General features: G+C 46.3%; 1 protein-coding gene across 1 annotated transcript in view; it reads left to right on the forward strand.

Moving 5' to 3' along the window:
* The window catches only part of LOC119161148 (piwi-like protein 1), a 292,627-nt gene that overhangs the window by 16,158 nt on the left and 259,183 nt on the right, over nt 1-17,286 (forward strand). The window lies entirely within an intron of this gene.

The following is a 17,286-nucleotide window of genomic DNA, read 5'->3' on the forward strand; positions in this document are numbered from 1 at the left end:
ATCGTTACCTTGAGCAGCAGTAAATTAGCTTTACTACAGGAAACCAACAACAGTATGCACAGAAGCAGACAAACGTAAGCAGTAGCAATGTTTGTTTAAGCACTGGCAGCTTTTATTGAAATATGTTTTTCGTCTTGTCACTTTTCTGCAACTCCCGTTGAAGCAGATCATTTTTGTTGTTTTGACGTCTTGTATGTTTTTGTTGTCTACGGTGGTGTGATCGTGCTCGCTTCAGCGTTTGCTGTTTTCTTTCACCTTTTTTTTTTTGAAATTTCGCCAGATTTGTTTGATAGCTTGAGCAGTTTTACAGCAATTTTTTTTTACCAATTCGCATTTATTGTGAACCGGTGCCTTGCAGTGAACTTCACTGACAAAGTGACTATGTCCTGACGGATTTTGTGAACAAATACAGAGACGGACACCGTGTGCCTTCAGAGAAAATGAAGAACGTGCAAGCAGCTTGTGATATAATTCCACTATAGCGCCTAGAATATACTGGCTAGTGTGCCATTTGCGGCCTTGTAGGTTGCACCAGATTGAATGCCGGCGGCTGCCGCATAGGGCACTGCAGCGCAGGTGCGTGCCGCGGCGCCGCCCACTTCTCATAGTCAACAGTGTTTAACAGCATTGGCAAGAGGGCTGTTGCAGATTTTGTTTTTATAAAACCGCAGCCATTACTTGAAGTGACCAGAGGTTTAGGCATTTTTTAAAATAAAATACGCCTACTTAGAGCTTTGCGCTTTGGTGCGAAGCTCAAGGTAGTCAGGCTCATTGAGCGTCGAACTGCGGGGCACAGCTGGTTCAACGCTGGCAAAGGGAAAATTTCTCTTGTATTGCCCCGCCGCGGTGGTCTAGTGGCTAAGGTACTCGGCTGCTGACCCACAGGTCGCGGGTTCGAATCCCGGCTGCGGCGGCTGCATTTCCGATGGAGGCGGAAATGTTGTAGGCCCGTGTGCTCAGATTTGGGTGCACGTTGAAGAACCCCAGGTGGTCGAAATTTCCGGAGCCCTCCACTACGGCGTCTCTCATAATCAAATGGTGGTTTTGGGACGTTAGACCCCACATATCAATCAAAGTTTCTCTTGTATTGTAACGATGCTTGCAGCATTTTTTTTTCGTGTGTGAAACAAACTTGGGCTGTTTAGTTTTAATGAAATACAATGATGCGGGTGTACGTATAATCGCGCTGGCAAGATTCGGCCTTAGAGTGGTACATGGGTAGTAGCCGTTGACATCCGAGCTCTCGAAACTTCTAGTCACCTTACCCCAGCTACTTTGATTAGGCACTTAGCCGTGTCCTCAATAAGGGAAACAGAAAGAAGCGAGAAGGGCTCTCTTCTTCTAATAAGTAGTCACTTATATGCTGTGAAGGCTAAGTTCTATTGTCTTAATTGACTGTAAAGGCAGCTGCTTGATATGGTTACCTCATGCCAATTTTTTCTTAATTAGCAGTATTATAAGAAGTTAAAGAAACAGCTTTCATTAGCCAAGACGTACACATGACACCAAGACTCACACATGACAACACTTTGTCTATATGAAGTAATGAATAATTATTTAACATATCAGCAGTGCAGAGAAGGAGAGAAATTCTTGGAAGGTGGGGGGGAGTTCTCTCGCTTGTCTGGTGCCTGTCATTCGTCCGAGTGTATTAGCACTGTGCCACATTTTGAAACATATATAAGTAATACAACTAGCCCTAAAGCCACATTGGCAAAATTTCTTCCAGGTCAGCCATGTATATTGAAGTAATATATGGAAAGGTGTGGAAAAGGGGATCGATGGTGAGAAGGGGATAGAGCAAAACATATTGTATGGAAACAAAAATATAACTAAAGACTAAAAAGAAAGAGAGATAAAGAAATGGAAAAAAGATGCGAGAAGCTTAGAGAAAGAGGAAGACAAGAAAGACGGCCAAAAAAAAACTAGCAAGAAAGAAAGCAATACAGTTAAACAGATACAAAAAAGACATACTCGAAGGATACAGAAAAATGAATAGAGGAAGAAAGGACGAAAAAAATTGCAAACCTCAGCAAAATGTGAAAGCCTATAGTGAACATATAGACGGGGACGAAGGAGGAATACATAGTGCTACAGTAAAAGCTCGTTAATTCGAATTCCACGGGAACGCTGAGCAATTTCGAATTAAACAAAATTCGAAATAATGAAAGTGAGCAAAAATGGGTGGATTTCGGGGGTGGGGGCACGAAAAATATTTATTGGCCAAAGAAGTTGGTGATGACCATCTGCTTCTTTTCTCTGAATGCCACAGCTGCGGCTCTCTGTTCCAGCGCGCGGACGCGGCGCAGGGAATCCTCTTCACCCTCTTCAAAGCTGAAGAAGAGACGTGCCACATTAAGTGCCTCTATCACCGCAGAAGCTGACGGGTGCACAGGCGCTTCATTATTTTCGTCTTCCTCACCTTCTGGCTCTTCAGCATCAGGCTGCGCACCGGCTACTTGAGCGATATTGTCCTCATCAGTCAGGGCACCACACACCGATGCACCGGTGTCAACTTCAACATAACCGGCAAAACGTACGCCCCGAAGAGTGTCGCGCAATGCCACATGAGCTCCTCAGCCCCATCCACGTCGACGTCACAACTATCCTGCGCACTTCCAGCTGCAAATCCACTGTGGCGGAAACAGTTTGCGATTGTGGTCGCGGTCATCTGTTTCCATGCGCGCACCAACATGTGCATGGCAGTGAGCAGCGTAATGCCGAAGTCCTTCCTGTCCCCCGCGCACAAAATCATTCTCTCCAGCACGTGACGCCTATAAAAGCACTTAATGTTCCTTATCACACCCTGGTCCATTGGCTGTAGAGCCGCAGTCGTATTTGCCGGAAGGAACACCAACTTAGTTGCTCTCAGCTCAACGTCGACTTTGTGCGCCGAACAGTTGTCAACGACAAGGAGAACGTGTCTGCCGCCCAGTTCCATTTGCCTGTCGAATTTCAGTAGCCCCTTCCTGAATAGGTCACCTGTCATCCAGGCTTTCTTGTTTGCGGCGTACTCCGTCGGCAGTGAGCGAATGTTTTTGAAGCACCGTGGCTTGAGTGCTTTGCCAATCACAAAAAGGGGGACCTTTTCCCTACCGGTCATATTTGCGGCGACCAGAACAGTGACACGCTCTTTGCTGCGCTTGCCGCCGACACAGCTGTCTCCCTTGTAGGTGATCGTCTTGTCTGGCTGCAACTTGAAAAATAACGCTGTCTCGTCAGCGTTAAACACATCCTGTGGTGAGTAGCTCTCCAAGTACTGCTGCAGGGTGTCGCTTCTTCAAGTAGCGCATGTTTCGGCGTCCACTTCCTTTGCCTCACCGGAAAACGTGCGGAATACGAGATTGTGCCGCTCCCTGGAACGATGAAACCATCCCTCGGAGGCAACAGTCTTCAATGTCCAAGCGCAGGGCGAAATCGGCTGCCTTGGCCACGATGATAGGGCCGCTCAATGCGATACTCTGGGCTCTCATTTCTTTAACCCAGATAATCAAAGCTGGCTCCAGTTCCGGGAACTTCGCTGTCCTTAGCCTTTTTCGATGGCCAAAATCCTCGGCTTCATAGGCGTTTTCAATGGCCGTCCTTTGCGTATGTAGGTTGACAGCGGGCTCGGAGGTATGCCGTGCTTCCTCGCAATTTCGTATTTGCTCGAGTTCCCTTGGTCAACCTTTCGCAAAATCTCCGCCTTCTCCTTGACAGTCTTCACGCAGTAGTTTCCCCGCGGCATCTTGCAACTTCGATGCGGAATAAGACGGCTTGATGGCGTGAACGAACAACGTGCTCGAGGAACAAAGTGACGCTTCCGGGAGCGGCCTAGGACTGCTAGGACTACTCCGCCGACTCCTCAGCGTCTCGTGGGTCCCGCGTACAAGTGGCACCAGGCGCTGAGATAGCGGGAGGGCTACAGAAAAAAAAAAAAATTTCTCCCTGGATTTTCGAGGCCATACTTTGCTTGTCCTTTGCTCGGAGGCCACTTGAAGCTTGAAAAAACTGGTCGTGCCACCTATTGTTCGACCGTAAAAGCTTCCACTAGTGTTTGACGATGATGACGCTCGGCGGCGCGCGCTTCGAATTATCCGTAGAGGCAGCAATTTCTGTTCGAATTAACGAAGCGTTTTTTTTACACATGGTCTCCTCACCAAGGTGCCCTGTCTAGCCTTCCATGATTCATTACCAGCTCGAGCTGCCTACCAAGCCATTCATAGCAAAACAGCAACCGCAAGGACTACACCTCAGTTGGTTCCCACCAGCTCCACTGTTTCTTTGGCATTCGGCATATATGGGTGCAAGATGTGCTAATTCTCTTTTTAAAGAAAAAAAAAAAAAGAGACGTCGTCCTCAAGGAGTACTTACTGTGAAGATTTTGTTTGCATGAAGCCACAACCACCACAAAGTGCTGATTTGGAAACCAAGGGATGCGTCCTCAGTGATACGCGGGAGGACTCCTTGATTTTTCTCGTATACTCTGTGGTACAGCGTATGGTTAGTATGGTGGCTAGAATGGCGGAGCTACGACTGCCTGTACGCAAATTAAGCCTTTTCGAAGTACCATCATTTCAATGAATAAGATGTGGCAATGCTATTCACTTCACTTTATTAAACTAATAAGCCTAAGCTGCCGTTCCTGCTGGCAGGGATCATCACTTTCAGCCAATACGGCAGGCATGTGCTGTTCATAGATGTCCGATGACAATTTTCAGTGGTGGGCGTAGAGTTTCAAAATTTTGTGCACTATTTCAAATTCTCAGGTTGCTGTGCACTCTTCAAGTTCAGGACACAAGATCTTTTAACAGCCAAGCTCACTTTGGAGCGCTGCTGCGGCATGCGCTTTGCTGAAATGTCTATACATACAAATAAATTTTTTTGTCATTTTGATGGTACTTCGCTCACAATTCGCTCAGAATATATTCTGAGTACCGCATCGGGTTTGAGGCGTGGCTTGTCGTGGGGGATCTCTCTGAACACGCCGTTCACGATGATGGTGAGTACGCACTCGATAAAACTCTCATCAAAGTGTTTTTCACCGAACACAGCAGTTGATGGCAGTCTCCTGTTCGCTTCTTTATCCTTCTGTCCCATTCTTCGAGACGTGCTTCGTCTAATGGTGTCATGAATAATGATGGTCACTGTTTGTTCGAACGGTATAACCACTTGTACAGAATGCTACGAAGCAGGTACCTTCCGTCAATCAATCGCTTTGTCTTCGACATTCTATATTCACCTCATAGTTCGTTGTGACAAGCACAGAAATACGACAACCACTCATTCACTCTTTGACTGCATGCACCAGAAACACACAACCCGGTAATAACACTGAAAACACGAACACAAAAATCCATGCAACCGCTTCAAATTGGCTGTGCAGAGCAGACGACACGCTGTCCGCACCCTCCCACTTGGCAGCGCACCGCGGGCGTTCATCCAAATTAGTGCCACTCTCCTCTATTGAAAAGAGCTGGCGAATGGCACACTAGCCAGTATATTCTAGGCACTATAATTCAACAATCGACACACTGTTCATTCATGAATGGCTGACGAAACAACTAGAAAAGTGTTTGCGCCACTGAGAAGTTTTACTGGTATGGGAAAAAAGGTTTTGGCAACCATAGCAGGTATCCGCTCGACTGTATACTTGTGACACGGTCGGATACGAGACAGTGACGAGGCCGTCGCTTCTAATTTGAAACTCCCAACTTCATAAAAGCGCGATGCGATGAGCAGCTGCACGAGACAGGGCACAACGAACCCACGACCATGGATATTTTTCTGCAGAAACAGCCCAGTGAGCAGATTCTTCACACCACTTCTTGTGAAGTGGGGTTGGCACGAAAATTCCTGCTTGTCGTAGGTCTCAACCATGTTCCGGCGATCCTTGAGGACTCGCTGCGGCAGTGACGTGTACGCGTACGCTGTACCGTTCAATATTTCCTCTCTGTGGTTAACATAATAAACGGAATATGCAAAGTTGTCGTCCCCCGTCATGTTGTTTAAGGAAGTCTTAAGAGGATACAGGGGCGAAAAACTGCAATTATTGTTTCGAAAATGTTGATTTTGTGTTTTCTTGTGCTTTTTATTCGTCCAAGCCTTCTCATTAATATTGCTGCATTGAATATGCAGCACCAAGAGAACAACGAAGAGCACGCGCAGCGAGAGAGAAAGACGAGGTTCTCATCTGATTAGTTTGCCAGTGTTCTGGTATAATTAAAGTGAGTTGTATAGTATTCAACTGCTGCTGTTTCTGCATATTGACACTGGTGGAGGCGCTGGGTACATGTTCTGGACACCTGACAACAGCCCCGCATCTAGCCCAGAAAGACTTCCGCACATCGACACCCCCGTTCACCGCAGCAGCCGCCGCCTGTTAGGCTTCAGCCCGGAGTTCGGTTCATTGCCGGAAAGAGTGACCGTGCCAGAAAGCATGACAGCGCCTGGAAGCAGTGGCCCCAACATGTCCAGCCCAATCACGGCACAGGTGACTGTATTAAACCCGCGATTTCCGGTTGACTTCCATGGAAACACGTATGAGGACGCACATGACTGGCTTGAGGAATTCGAGCACACAGCGAATGTTAATGGGTGAAACTCCACACAGAAATTGGGCTACGTGTATTTTCCACTTCAAGACTGAGCCCGAACATGGTTTACGAATTGCGTGTGGTCGTCTTGGGACGAGTTCCGGCACAAGTTCCTGGACACCTTCACGAGCACCGAAAGACGAGAAATCGCACAGCGTCTCCTCAAATCACGAATTCAGAAACCAAATGAATCCGTTACGATGTTGAGGACATGGCACGGCTGTTTCGTCGAGCAGATCCCAATATGCCCGAAGCCAAAAAGGTTAGCCACCTCATGCGTGGTGTTAAGGAGCAACAGTACTGAGAGTTGGGCGAGTTGGTACTCATTCATAACTTCTTTGCGCAAACACGTACACGGACACAAGGAAAAGAGGCAAACAACACGGGCGCCCGTGTTGTTTGCCTCTTTTCCTTGTGTCCGTGTACGTGTTTGCGCAAAGAAGTTATGAATGAGTTAAGGAGCAGCTGTTCGCTGGTCTCGTGTGAAACCCGCCTACAAGTGTTGATAAACTCTCCAAGGAGGCGACATCCATCGAACGTGCACTGCATCTACGCTACTGGCAGTATGACCGCCCAACCCATAGTGCACCAATCAGCGTGGCAGCCACGACCACAGCAACGACACCCGACGAAGGTTCTTTGCGCCAACTGATACGAGAAATCGTACAAGAAGAGGTCAAGAAGCTTGTCGCCAAACCGAATGACTGCGCAATTGCCTTCGTAAGAGAAGTTGTGCGCCAGGAAATCAGGCAAGCGCTCTCGCTTCCAGAGCCGAACACGAGCACCCCCAGGGCAAGCTATGCAGACATAGTTTGTTGACAGCCAGCTAGCCTACCGACACCGCATCAGTATCATTAGCAACATCCGCAGACAGCGCCTTGGTACTACAGAGAAAGTTCGACGCCTAGGCGGCTACCACTTCGCAAAACTGACATCCGGCGTACCCCTGACCATAGGCCCCTGTGCTTTCATTCTAGGGAAGCAGGCCACATCGTTCGGTATTGCCTGTATTGCGTCGCAGGGTACCAAGGATTTTCTTCCACTATTCCTCGGCGCCATTTCAACGAAATGCTTGTTGTAGGCACGAGTGTGATGACCCCGTGGGATGTTCCTCCTTGGTTTCGGTCGCGCTCACCCTCTCTTGAGCATTATTCTCCTTCCTCTAAACGGAGCGTTTCCTCTAAACGGAGCACCACTGACATGCCGAGAGGGAGATCTCCCAGTCCACGCCGGGGAAACAACTAAAAGCAGTCACCTCAGGGGGGAAGGTTGCGAATCGTCGAAGTGCTGAAAATCCCCCAACACTGCTGAGCGAAGAGACAAATTTTCCATGATTCGACGAAAGATGGGGTTGTTACTGCCGAAGTTGCAATTACTATTGACCGACATGATGTCACGGCATTTTACCACACTGGCGCAGACTTCTCATTAATGAGTGTGAGTCTGACAGACAAGCTAGGAAAGGTTAGAATGGAATGGACGGGATGGCAGATTAAAGGAGCTGGAGGGCAGCTATTCACACCTATCGGAAAGTGTACCGCAAAAATGAAAATAGGGGATGCATCCTTCGTCGCAACTTTCGTTATTCTTTCCAAGTGTTGCAAAGAGGCAATCTTAGGAATGGATTTCTTGCGTGAATATGGTGCCATAATCAATATATCGGACGGTGTACTGACCTTTTAAGCGGATCAAAGCGCAGCACTACACTGAAAATCTTTGCATATCTCCGTTATCGTGCCGCCTTGTTTCGGTCACGTGCAACGCGAAGCATATTGGAGAAGGAATTGCTGAACAAGTATTGATGCTTCTATTCTCTCGCGGGGTTGCGATTGAATTTTAACAACGAGCGACGACACATTACACAAGGCACTACTTTGACAAGATCACCGAAATCCGCAAGTGCTGTGTAGTGCAACAGGACGAGCTGTAAGCCATGTCCGCCCTACCACCTATTGACGTAAGCACGGATTTATCACCATCTCAGAGACAGGGCCTAGTAGATCTTCCTCACCAGTTCAAAGATTGACTGACCCTTGAGGTTGATGAAAAACAAACGCCACTGACGAAGCACCGGATAATAACGGAGGAGACGGCAAGGCCAACATGACAGAACCCATACCGCGTAGCACTGAAGGAGCGAGAAGCATTTAAGGAACAAGTGAAGAAAATGCTCGATGATGTCATCCAGCCGTCAAGAAGCCCTTGGGTATCGCCGGTAGTGCTGGTTAAAGAAAGACGGAAGCTTGCGATTTTGGGTCGACTACTGCTAGCTGAACCATATGACAAAGAAAGACGTATACCTATTACCGCGCATAGATGATTCCCTGGACAGGCTGAGGTATGCACACTACTACTCGTCAATGGACCTCAAAAGTGCGTATTGGAAAATTCAGGTCGACGAGCGAGATAGAGAAAAAATGGCTTTTGTAACGCCTGACGGGCTTTATGAATTTTAAGTCTTGCGCTTTGGATTGTGCTCAGCCCCTGCAACATTTCAAAGACTAATGGATACCGTTATGTCAGGCCTTTAGTGGCAGACATGTCTGGTGTATCTGGACGAAGTCATTGTTTTTTCAAAAACATGTGAGGAACACCCGAGCAGGCTGCTATGGGTATTCAGGGCAATAAGGTCTGCCGGCCTGACACTGAAACCTGAGAGGTCATTTCGGTTTCAAAGAGCTCCAATTTTTAGTCCATGTGAGCCATGAAGGTGTTCGACCTGATCCCGATAAGATTGCCGCTATCAGAAAAACAGTCCAGCGTTTCCTTGGCCTATGCACATACTACCTAAAGTTTGCCAATTCCTCACACACAGCCTTGCCGTTAACACGACTCACAAGAGAAGACGTTTCGTTCATATGGGGCATCGATCAACAAGCGGCATTTGATAATCTCCGACAACGCCTGCAGACACCGCCTGTACTTGCTCACTTTGACGAGGATGCTCCTACCATGGTCCACACAGATGCCAGCAATGTGGGTTTAGGCGCTGTACTCGTCCAGTTGCAAGACTTAGCCGAGCGGGTGATCGCATATGCTAGCCCCGCCGCGGTGGTCTAGTGGCTAAGGTACTCGGCTGCTGACCCGCAGGGCGCGGGTTCGAATCCCGGCTGCGGCGGCTGCATTTCCGATGGAGGCGGAAATGTTGTAGGCCCGTGTGCTCAGATTTGGGTGCACGTTAAAGAACCCCAGGTGATCAAAATTTTTGGAGCCCTCCACTACGGCGTCTCTCATAATCATATCGTGGTTTTGGGACGTTAAACCCCACAAATCAATCAATCGCATATGCTAGTAGGACGCTTTTTCGCGCCGAGTCCAACTACTCCACAACGGAAAAAGAGTGTCTTGCTGTCGTATGAAGTTATGAAGTTTTGTTCGTACCTCTACGGGTTTTCCTTCCACGTAGTCAGCGACCATCATTCCCTCTGCTGGCTGACCAACTTGAAAGACCAGTCTGGTCGGCTCGCACGGTGGAGCTTACGCCTTCAAGAATTTGATATGACGGTCGTGTATAAGTCCAGACGCCAGGACGCCGGCGCCATTTGCCTATCAATTGATTGATTGATATGTGGGGTTTAACGTCCCTAAACCACTATATGATTATGAGAGACGCCGTAGTGGAGGGCTCCGGAAATTTAGACCACCTGGGGTTCTTTAACGTGCACCCAAATCTGAGCACACGGGCCTACAACACATTTGCTTATCAAGGTCACCGATAAAGCGCGACGATGACATAGAAGATGACTATATAGCGTTTGTAGGAGTCATCGACACCACTAGAATTTAGTGCAAGCAGAAGGAAGCCAGCGAGTTGCTTCCCCTTATTGAATTTTTAAATGGTCAGACAACAACCGTCCCTAGAAGATATGCAAAGAGCCTGCCGCCATTCTGCTTACCTAGTGGTGTTCTTTATAAGAACTTTTCTCCCAGATGAAGCACCCATCTACTTGTCGTCCCGACGTCATTCCGTGAAGAGACTTGGTGCTTGCCACGATGAGCCAACGTCCGGTCATCTCGGATACACACGCACATTGGCCAGAATCCAACAGAAATACAACTGGCCAAGACTTCCAGCTATTGTGAAAAATTATGTGCGCACACGCCTCGATTGCCAACGATGAAAATCGTCACCGTTAAAACCAGCTGGACTATTACAACCAATTCAAGTGCCCACGGTTCTTTTTGCCCAAGTCGGAATGGATCTCGTTGGACCATATCGGACTGTCTATGCTGGCAACAAGTGAGTAATAGTCGCCATTGATTACCTTACGCGCTATGTGGGAACAAAGGCTTTGTCAAGTGGCACCGCCATTGAAACCACATGATTCTTCATAAAATATATCATCCTGAGGCACGGTGCTCCGACAATCATAATAACTGATCGAGGTACCGCGTTCACGGCCGCGCTCCTGAAGACAGTGCTTGAGCTCAGTGGAACCGCCCATCGGAAAACCACTTCTTATCGCCCATGAGCGAACGGCTTAACAACGCCTCAACAAGCCCATTGCCAACATGTTGAGTATGTACATTGATGTGGATCGCAAGAACTTGGACGACATTCTACCGTACATCACGTTCGCCTATAACACATTGCAGCAAGAAACTACAGGGAGAACGCCGTTCAGTCTCCTTCATGGCCGTGAAGTGACGACGATGCTTGATGCCATGTTACTGCACGACTGCAATGACATCGATTTGGACGCTGCATCTTTTACTCAACGAGCAGAAGTGAGGCAGCTTGCATGCATTCGAATCACCCAGCAGCAAAATTACGACACCCAATATTATGATCCGCGACACCGACATGTCGTCTATCGGCTCGACGAGAAAGTGTGGGTATGGAGCCCTATCTGCCGTTGGGGACTGTCTGAAAAATTTCTGAAGAGGTATTTTGGCCCCTACACAGTTGTACAACGTCTGAGTGATGTTAATTAAGTGGTCGTTCCTGACAGCCTCTCGACAACTCACCAGCACAGACCAGAAATCGTGCACGTTGTGTGAATGAAGCCCTATTGTTCGGACTGATTCGCCCCATTTATATGTTGCACCGTCTTTTGTAGAAGAGCATTGGGATGCTGCTCTATGGAGGGGGCAAATGCCTCATTGAATATGCAGCACCAAGAGAAGAACGAGGAGCACGGGCAGCGGGAGAGAACGACGAGTTTCTCATCCGATCATTTTGCCAGTGTTCTGAATTAAAGTGAGTTATCCTATATTAATTTGCTGCTGTTTCTGCATTGTGACAATATATTAAAAAATCAAAGCTGAGAATCACCTAAAAGTTATCGAAAAATACAATTAAAGCACTCGCGGTGGCTTGTGAAAGTGTGAAATTACTCGATTTTCGCGCACAGGGCACTTCGCTCTATGCCGTTTCTGGCTCTTGAAATTTCACGGCCTCTAGGCCTAGCCCTCTTCTCCCAGAGCCCATTTTGGTAGAGCACTATTAATGCTAAATATACAACAAAAAATTGTTTTCCCACTGCATTCTAGCGTGGCGAGTGGGTTTTTCACGTGGTATGATCGGAGCCTTGAGATTATTTGCGAGCATTCCGCCGCGCAGTTGGATGCGAGCGCTTTCTTCGTTTTCCTGCTTTTGCCGAGACTTCGACGAACACAACAACCTGAGTTATTTTTGCCGTGCTATTGATGCCGGCAAGAAACGCTACTTTCATTCACAGAAGTTCATTACGCGACGCCAGTACGAGAGAAGGCGTTCCAAACGCAGGCACTCGGCGCTGGCGAGAGGTTCGTCTGCTGCTAGGCCTAGCTGCGGCAGCAGCGACGCACCTTATTTATAATATTCGAGCTTCATTCCTATCATCGATGACTTCATCAGTGCTTCGGAGTGAAAGATAAAGATGTTCAACGACAAAAGCAAGTGTCAGGATGAACGTGGAAGCGCATTTATTTGTGAGACCGATGTGATACAGAACCTCGTCAGCGGCGCAGTATGCCCCAACTGCGGGCGGTGCGAGCTGTTTATACGAGTAATGGCAAGTAGACGATAACGACTGGCATCGTTTTCGCAACTTTACCGCCGAAATGACGCTCTGCTGCAACTGTTGTCTCGTCCACTTACACGTCAAGCCGCATGTATCCGTCATGCAGTGGAAGCAAGGAAACGTCCGTCAGCGGCAGTGCACCAGACAGCTTCGCTGTGAGCGTGAAGTCGGTGGTCGCACCATCGGCGTCGGACACAAGTAGCTTGTGCGGTTTTGTGCCATTATTGGTATTCAAAAACCACTGCGTCACAAGAACTGCCATTGGCAAAAAAAAAGTGCATACCGCCGTCAAAAACCTCGCACAAGCCCCGAGACCAACAGACCATTGCCGCCGTAGAAAAAAAAAAAAGCTTGTCGGGAGGAGGCAGCTTGCAGAGACTGTAAGAGTCTAATATATAGTTCTGGATTATTCTGAAACTGTCAACTTTTTCAAGATGGCTTTTCTGACATTCTCTGTTAATTTCATGCAGATTGGTTGAGGAGTATAGTATTTGACATGTTTTTGAATTTTCTAACCTTTTTCTCAGTTCCCCATTTTTCGGAAGTTTTAGAGCTTTTGCACTACATTTTGTACTCTTTATGTAGTCGGCTTGCAATGAACCTTCGCATGCTTCAAGTTTAACATGTTCTAAACTCAAATAAACAACTTTCAGAGGTCTTCAAAGCATATTCAGGTACATAATTTTAAAAGCTTGTTCTTTGAGTATGGTAAAACTCTAACTCAGCACCTGAATTTTTTTTTCTAGGCCAGCACACACATGTTACACAATGTTTCGTTGCTTTATTGAACTCTTCAATTCATTAGGAGCAATATTTGTTATATTTTAGAGCTTTCTTGTGCTTACTATTGTTGCCTAAGCTTGCATGAAAATGCATTGTTTTTATAAATGCATGGTCTGCAAAAAATTAACTAAATGAGCCATGAAAAAATAAAAGCAGATTTGAAAAGAGGAGCTCGAACTTTATAACTGGTAAAAGTTTCATTGAGCTGTCACAGATATCTGAAGAAAAAGTTTTTCGATTCCCGGCTGCGGCGGCTGCATATCCGATGGAGGCGGAAATGTTGTAGGCCCGTGTGCTCAGATTTGGGTGTACGTTAAAGAACCCCAGGTTGTCGAAATTTCCGGAGCCCTCTACTACGGCGTCTCTCATGATCATATGGTGGTTCTGGGACGTTAAACCCTACATATCAAAGTTTTTCAATGAGCATCTCCCCTTAAGGTAGGTCTTAGGCTACCTTAACCGAGCCTTATTCAGGTACGAGGAAAGTTCCGCTTTAAGTACAAGGTAAGTTCTTGAAATGCGTTAAAAGCGGACTTATGACTAAGGTTTACTTAAACCATATGGGTAAAGTAAAGTTAGGTTTGTGAATACGGAGGTAAGAATTTGGCACACTCTGAGGTGAAAATCTGTGTATGGTCCTAGAGGACATGTAAAGCCTCCTAGCATATGCGAAAGGACTGCACTGTCAAGTTCATGAGACGATTTGTGTATCATAGTGTTTAACCTCTGTTTCATGTATGCATAATTACAACTAAGGACATAGTTGAATTATCAGTTTTTGTTCAACTGGGATTTTCTCCAGATAAGAGTTGATTAACAGGTTTCTAAAACAGGTTAGCACGCTTTTCAGCGAGTATTAGGAATGGAGTCATGCGAGGAACTCCAATGAAACGATGGGATAATGAGTGTGTTTGCGTATCTTTGTGGTGGAGGTTGCATTATGAGCAAAGTTTTTCAGGAGCCGCCTTGTATCTTTGAAGACTGTGCTGATAATGGTGTAACATTTCGTGTGAGTGGTGGAAGGCATCATAACATTTCCTGCTCATATTCAGCTTGAGGTCCCGCTCACGTGGCAATGTAGGCAGAGCGAGCCCCGCCGCGGTGGTCTAGTGGCTAAGGTACTCGGCTGCTGACCCGCAGAGCGCGGGTTCGAATCCCGGCTGCGGCGGCTGCATTTCCGATGGAGGCGGAAATGTTGTAGGCCCGTGTGCTCAGATTTGGGTGCACGTTAAAGAACCCCAGGTGGTCTAAATTTCCGGAGCCCTCCACTACGGCGTCTCTCATAAACATATAGTGGTTTTGGGACGTTAAACCCCACATATCAATCAATCAATGTAGGCAGAGCGAGCCTTTCTATTGTTGTTAACTGTCGTGTGGATAGTGGGACTTCATGCGTATTTGTAATCTTTGCTCAAAAAACATCTACTGAAGTTTGTGACTTACTCCTAGCCAAAAGTATTTATTTCTAGGTTAAATTATTTTGCCAGAACAGGTGCTTTGCTAGAACTGTCTGTGTGCCAATTCCTGTATGAGCCTTTAGCTTACAATGTAAATGAATAAATACAGGATAACCTTGTTGATCTGTTTTTCAGGGGTTCGTACAAAACTTGGTATTCAGGAAATGCATGAGTCAAATGGGAAAAAAAAAAAGCATGGTGAAGTGTTGGCTGGTGCATTTTTTATGACTTTTCAGCAACAGTTAAGCACCTGTCGTGTTGGGCTAGTTCGTACGAATTACTCACTTGACCCTGACTTTTTATGCTAATCAGACAACCTTGTGCCGTGTGCCTCTAGCCCTAATCACTTAAGCATACATTTATTCTAGACAAGTCTGGAGTGAAAGCTTGAGTTGTCGGATATGTATTTCTGCAACTTGCATACCGTACATATGGTGCCACAGTCAACTAGGCTTTCGGGATCTGTGTTTCTTGTCTAAAGCTTGCATTTAGGACTCATCATCGGAGGTGCTTGTCGTGGTCTGCTGCTGATTGCATTCCTCGCAAGTGTGCTGCTTTATCTGTAGACAGCTTGATGTGTAGACAAAATCTTGGTTGAATGTGCTGTTAAAAAGGCCCTGCAGCACTTTGTGAGCATGGTCAGAAAACGCTTCCGATCGGTAGTAAAGGCTCCCGACAACATGCGAGCCAAATATTATAGCGCAGCACGCGGCTTGGAATTCAGAATAAATTATCAGTCAGCTAAAAATAGCTTTCTCTTCTCTCAACAAATCCTGGAAAATAAGCCCAGTAAGCCCATCTATCACCCATTGGCAGATTTGAACATGGCGTGCTCTGTTGTTACAGAGGTCGTCGCGAGAAGTTGTCACTTGTCCATGCATGTGCGTGCGTTCGCACTGAAAAAGCTGCACATTCGAAGAAACAAGAAAAAGAAAGAAAAGTGCTCAAGGGCACAAGGCACGAGTGACGTTTTTTGTTTGCCCCTCCCATCTCTTCTTGCTCAGCTTCTAGCGCTTTCGTTGGGACCAGAGAAAAGAGAATGTGATTGAAGCGTGTGACAAGTCTTTGTAACTCCGCTCGCTCGTACTGGACGGATTATCAAAATTTTTTCGGTGTTCAATTTGTGAGGCAATACGATTTTCCAGTGAATTAATTGCATGGTTATTTAAAGGAAGTTTCAGGGCCCCTTTAAAGGGAGACCCTGCTTCAGAACCATGATTCTTTGTTTTTGAGGATATAAATATGAAAATTTCACAGGATATGTATTTTTGTGTGCTGATTTGAAACATGCAATTATTGTTCTAATACAATGCATACTTCTCAAACTATTCAATATTTTCTGGATTGTTAGTAAAAAGATTTATTTCTAAACTGCGAGTGCAAGAAAGCAAATCAGTGTATAACAGTAACCCGGAATGAATACTGTATACAGTGAAATGAGAATGGATACTTTAAAGGGGAACTCCGGCGTTTTCTGAATCTTGACCGATTTCAATAAAACATTTGAGCGTTTGTTCTCATCGGTACTGGGGTGAAATGTGCCAAATTATACAAATGTGAGTTATTTATTTCTCTAGAAAACAAGTTTTAAAATTGGTAGCTGATTTTGGAATCGCACTTGTAAACACAGGCCGCCCTGTGTATGAAACATAAGGGCCTAGTCTTTTTCAAAAACCCCGCCTTTTCCAGCAGACCGATGCAGCGTGTGCTCTCTTCTATGAGGCGACGAAAACGCGAGCACAGTTCAGTTCTGTCAGCTGTATACAGCGTGTTAGTAGTCGTTGATGTCAGGTCTTACAATATGGAGCAATGAAGAAATCGATTTGGGCATGTCGAGGCTTCACGCGCTGGCGGGTCGAAATTAAAAAGCGATGTTTCCGCGCTCAGACAGTAGCTGCAATCATCGCTGAACTTGTCACTGAAAAGTTCAGACGAGCTGGCACAGGCATTATGAGTGGTTTTATACTCTGGCCGGCCGTGGCGGAGTGTAGCGAATCTTGCGACGTTATCCGATATGGATGAAGGAGCAGCTCCCTGTGTTGGTTTTTTTTTACTTGTCGTTTATTGATTAATTAAAATTACTTACCATTGCCTGGAAAAAATAAAGCACCCTTGCTTCTGCAGAACTGTCGGTAACATTTGAAAACAGCATTATCTTAGTATGGTCGAAAATGCACCCGAGTGCCCTTTTAAAGTTATGGTACATTGAGTATTTGCAAAAGCCTGTGATGTCAAATTGTGTCGATCTGAGATCAAGCTGGGGATGGTCAACATAGCATAATTTTTGTTCAAATGGGCCTAGAACATTTTCACTGTTTAACTGCATACATTATTCATTCCCTGTTATTGGGATATGCTGATTGGCTTTATAACTCACAATTTGTAAACAAATCTTGCTCCTAATAGCATGCTATAAATATTTGATATTTTAAAACAGGAAATTGTACTAAAACATAATTGCATATT

This window comes from Rhipicephalus microplus, chromosome X (genome assembly GCF_043290135.1).
Source record: "Rhipicephalus microplus isolate Deutch F79 chromosome X, USDA_Rmic, whole genome shotgun sequence".
Lineage (NCBI taxonomy): Eukaryota > Metazoa > Arthropoda > Arachnida > Ixodida > Ixodidae > Rhipicephalus > Rhipicephalus microplus.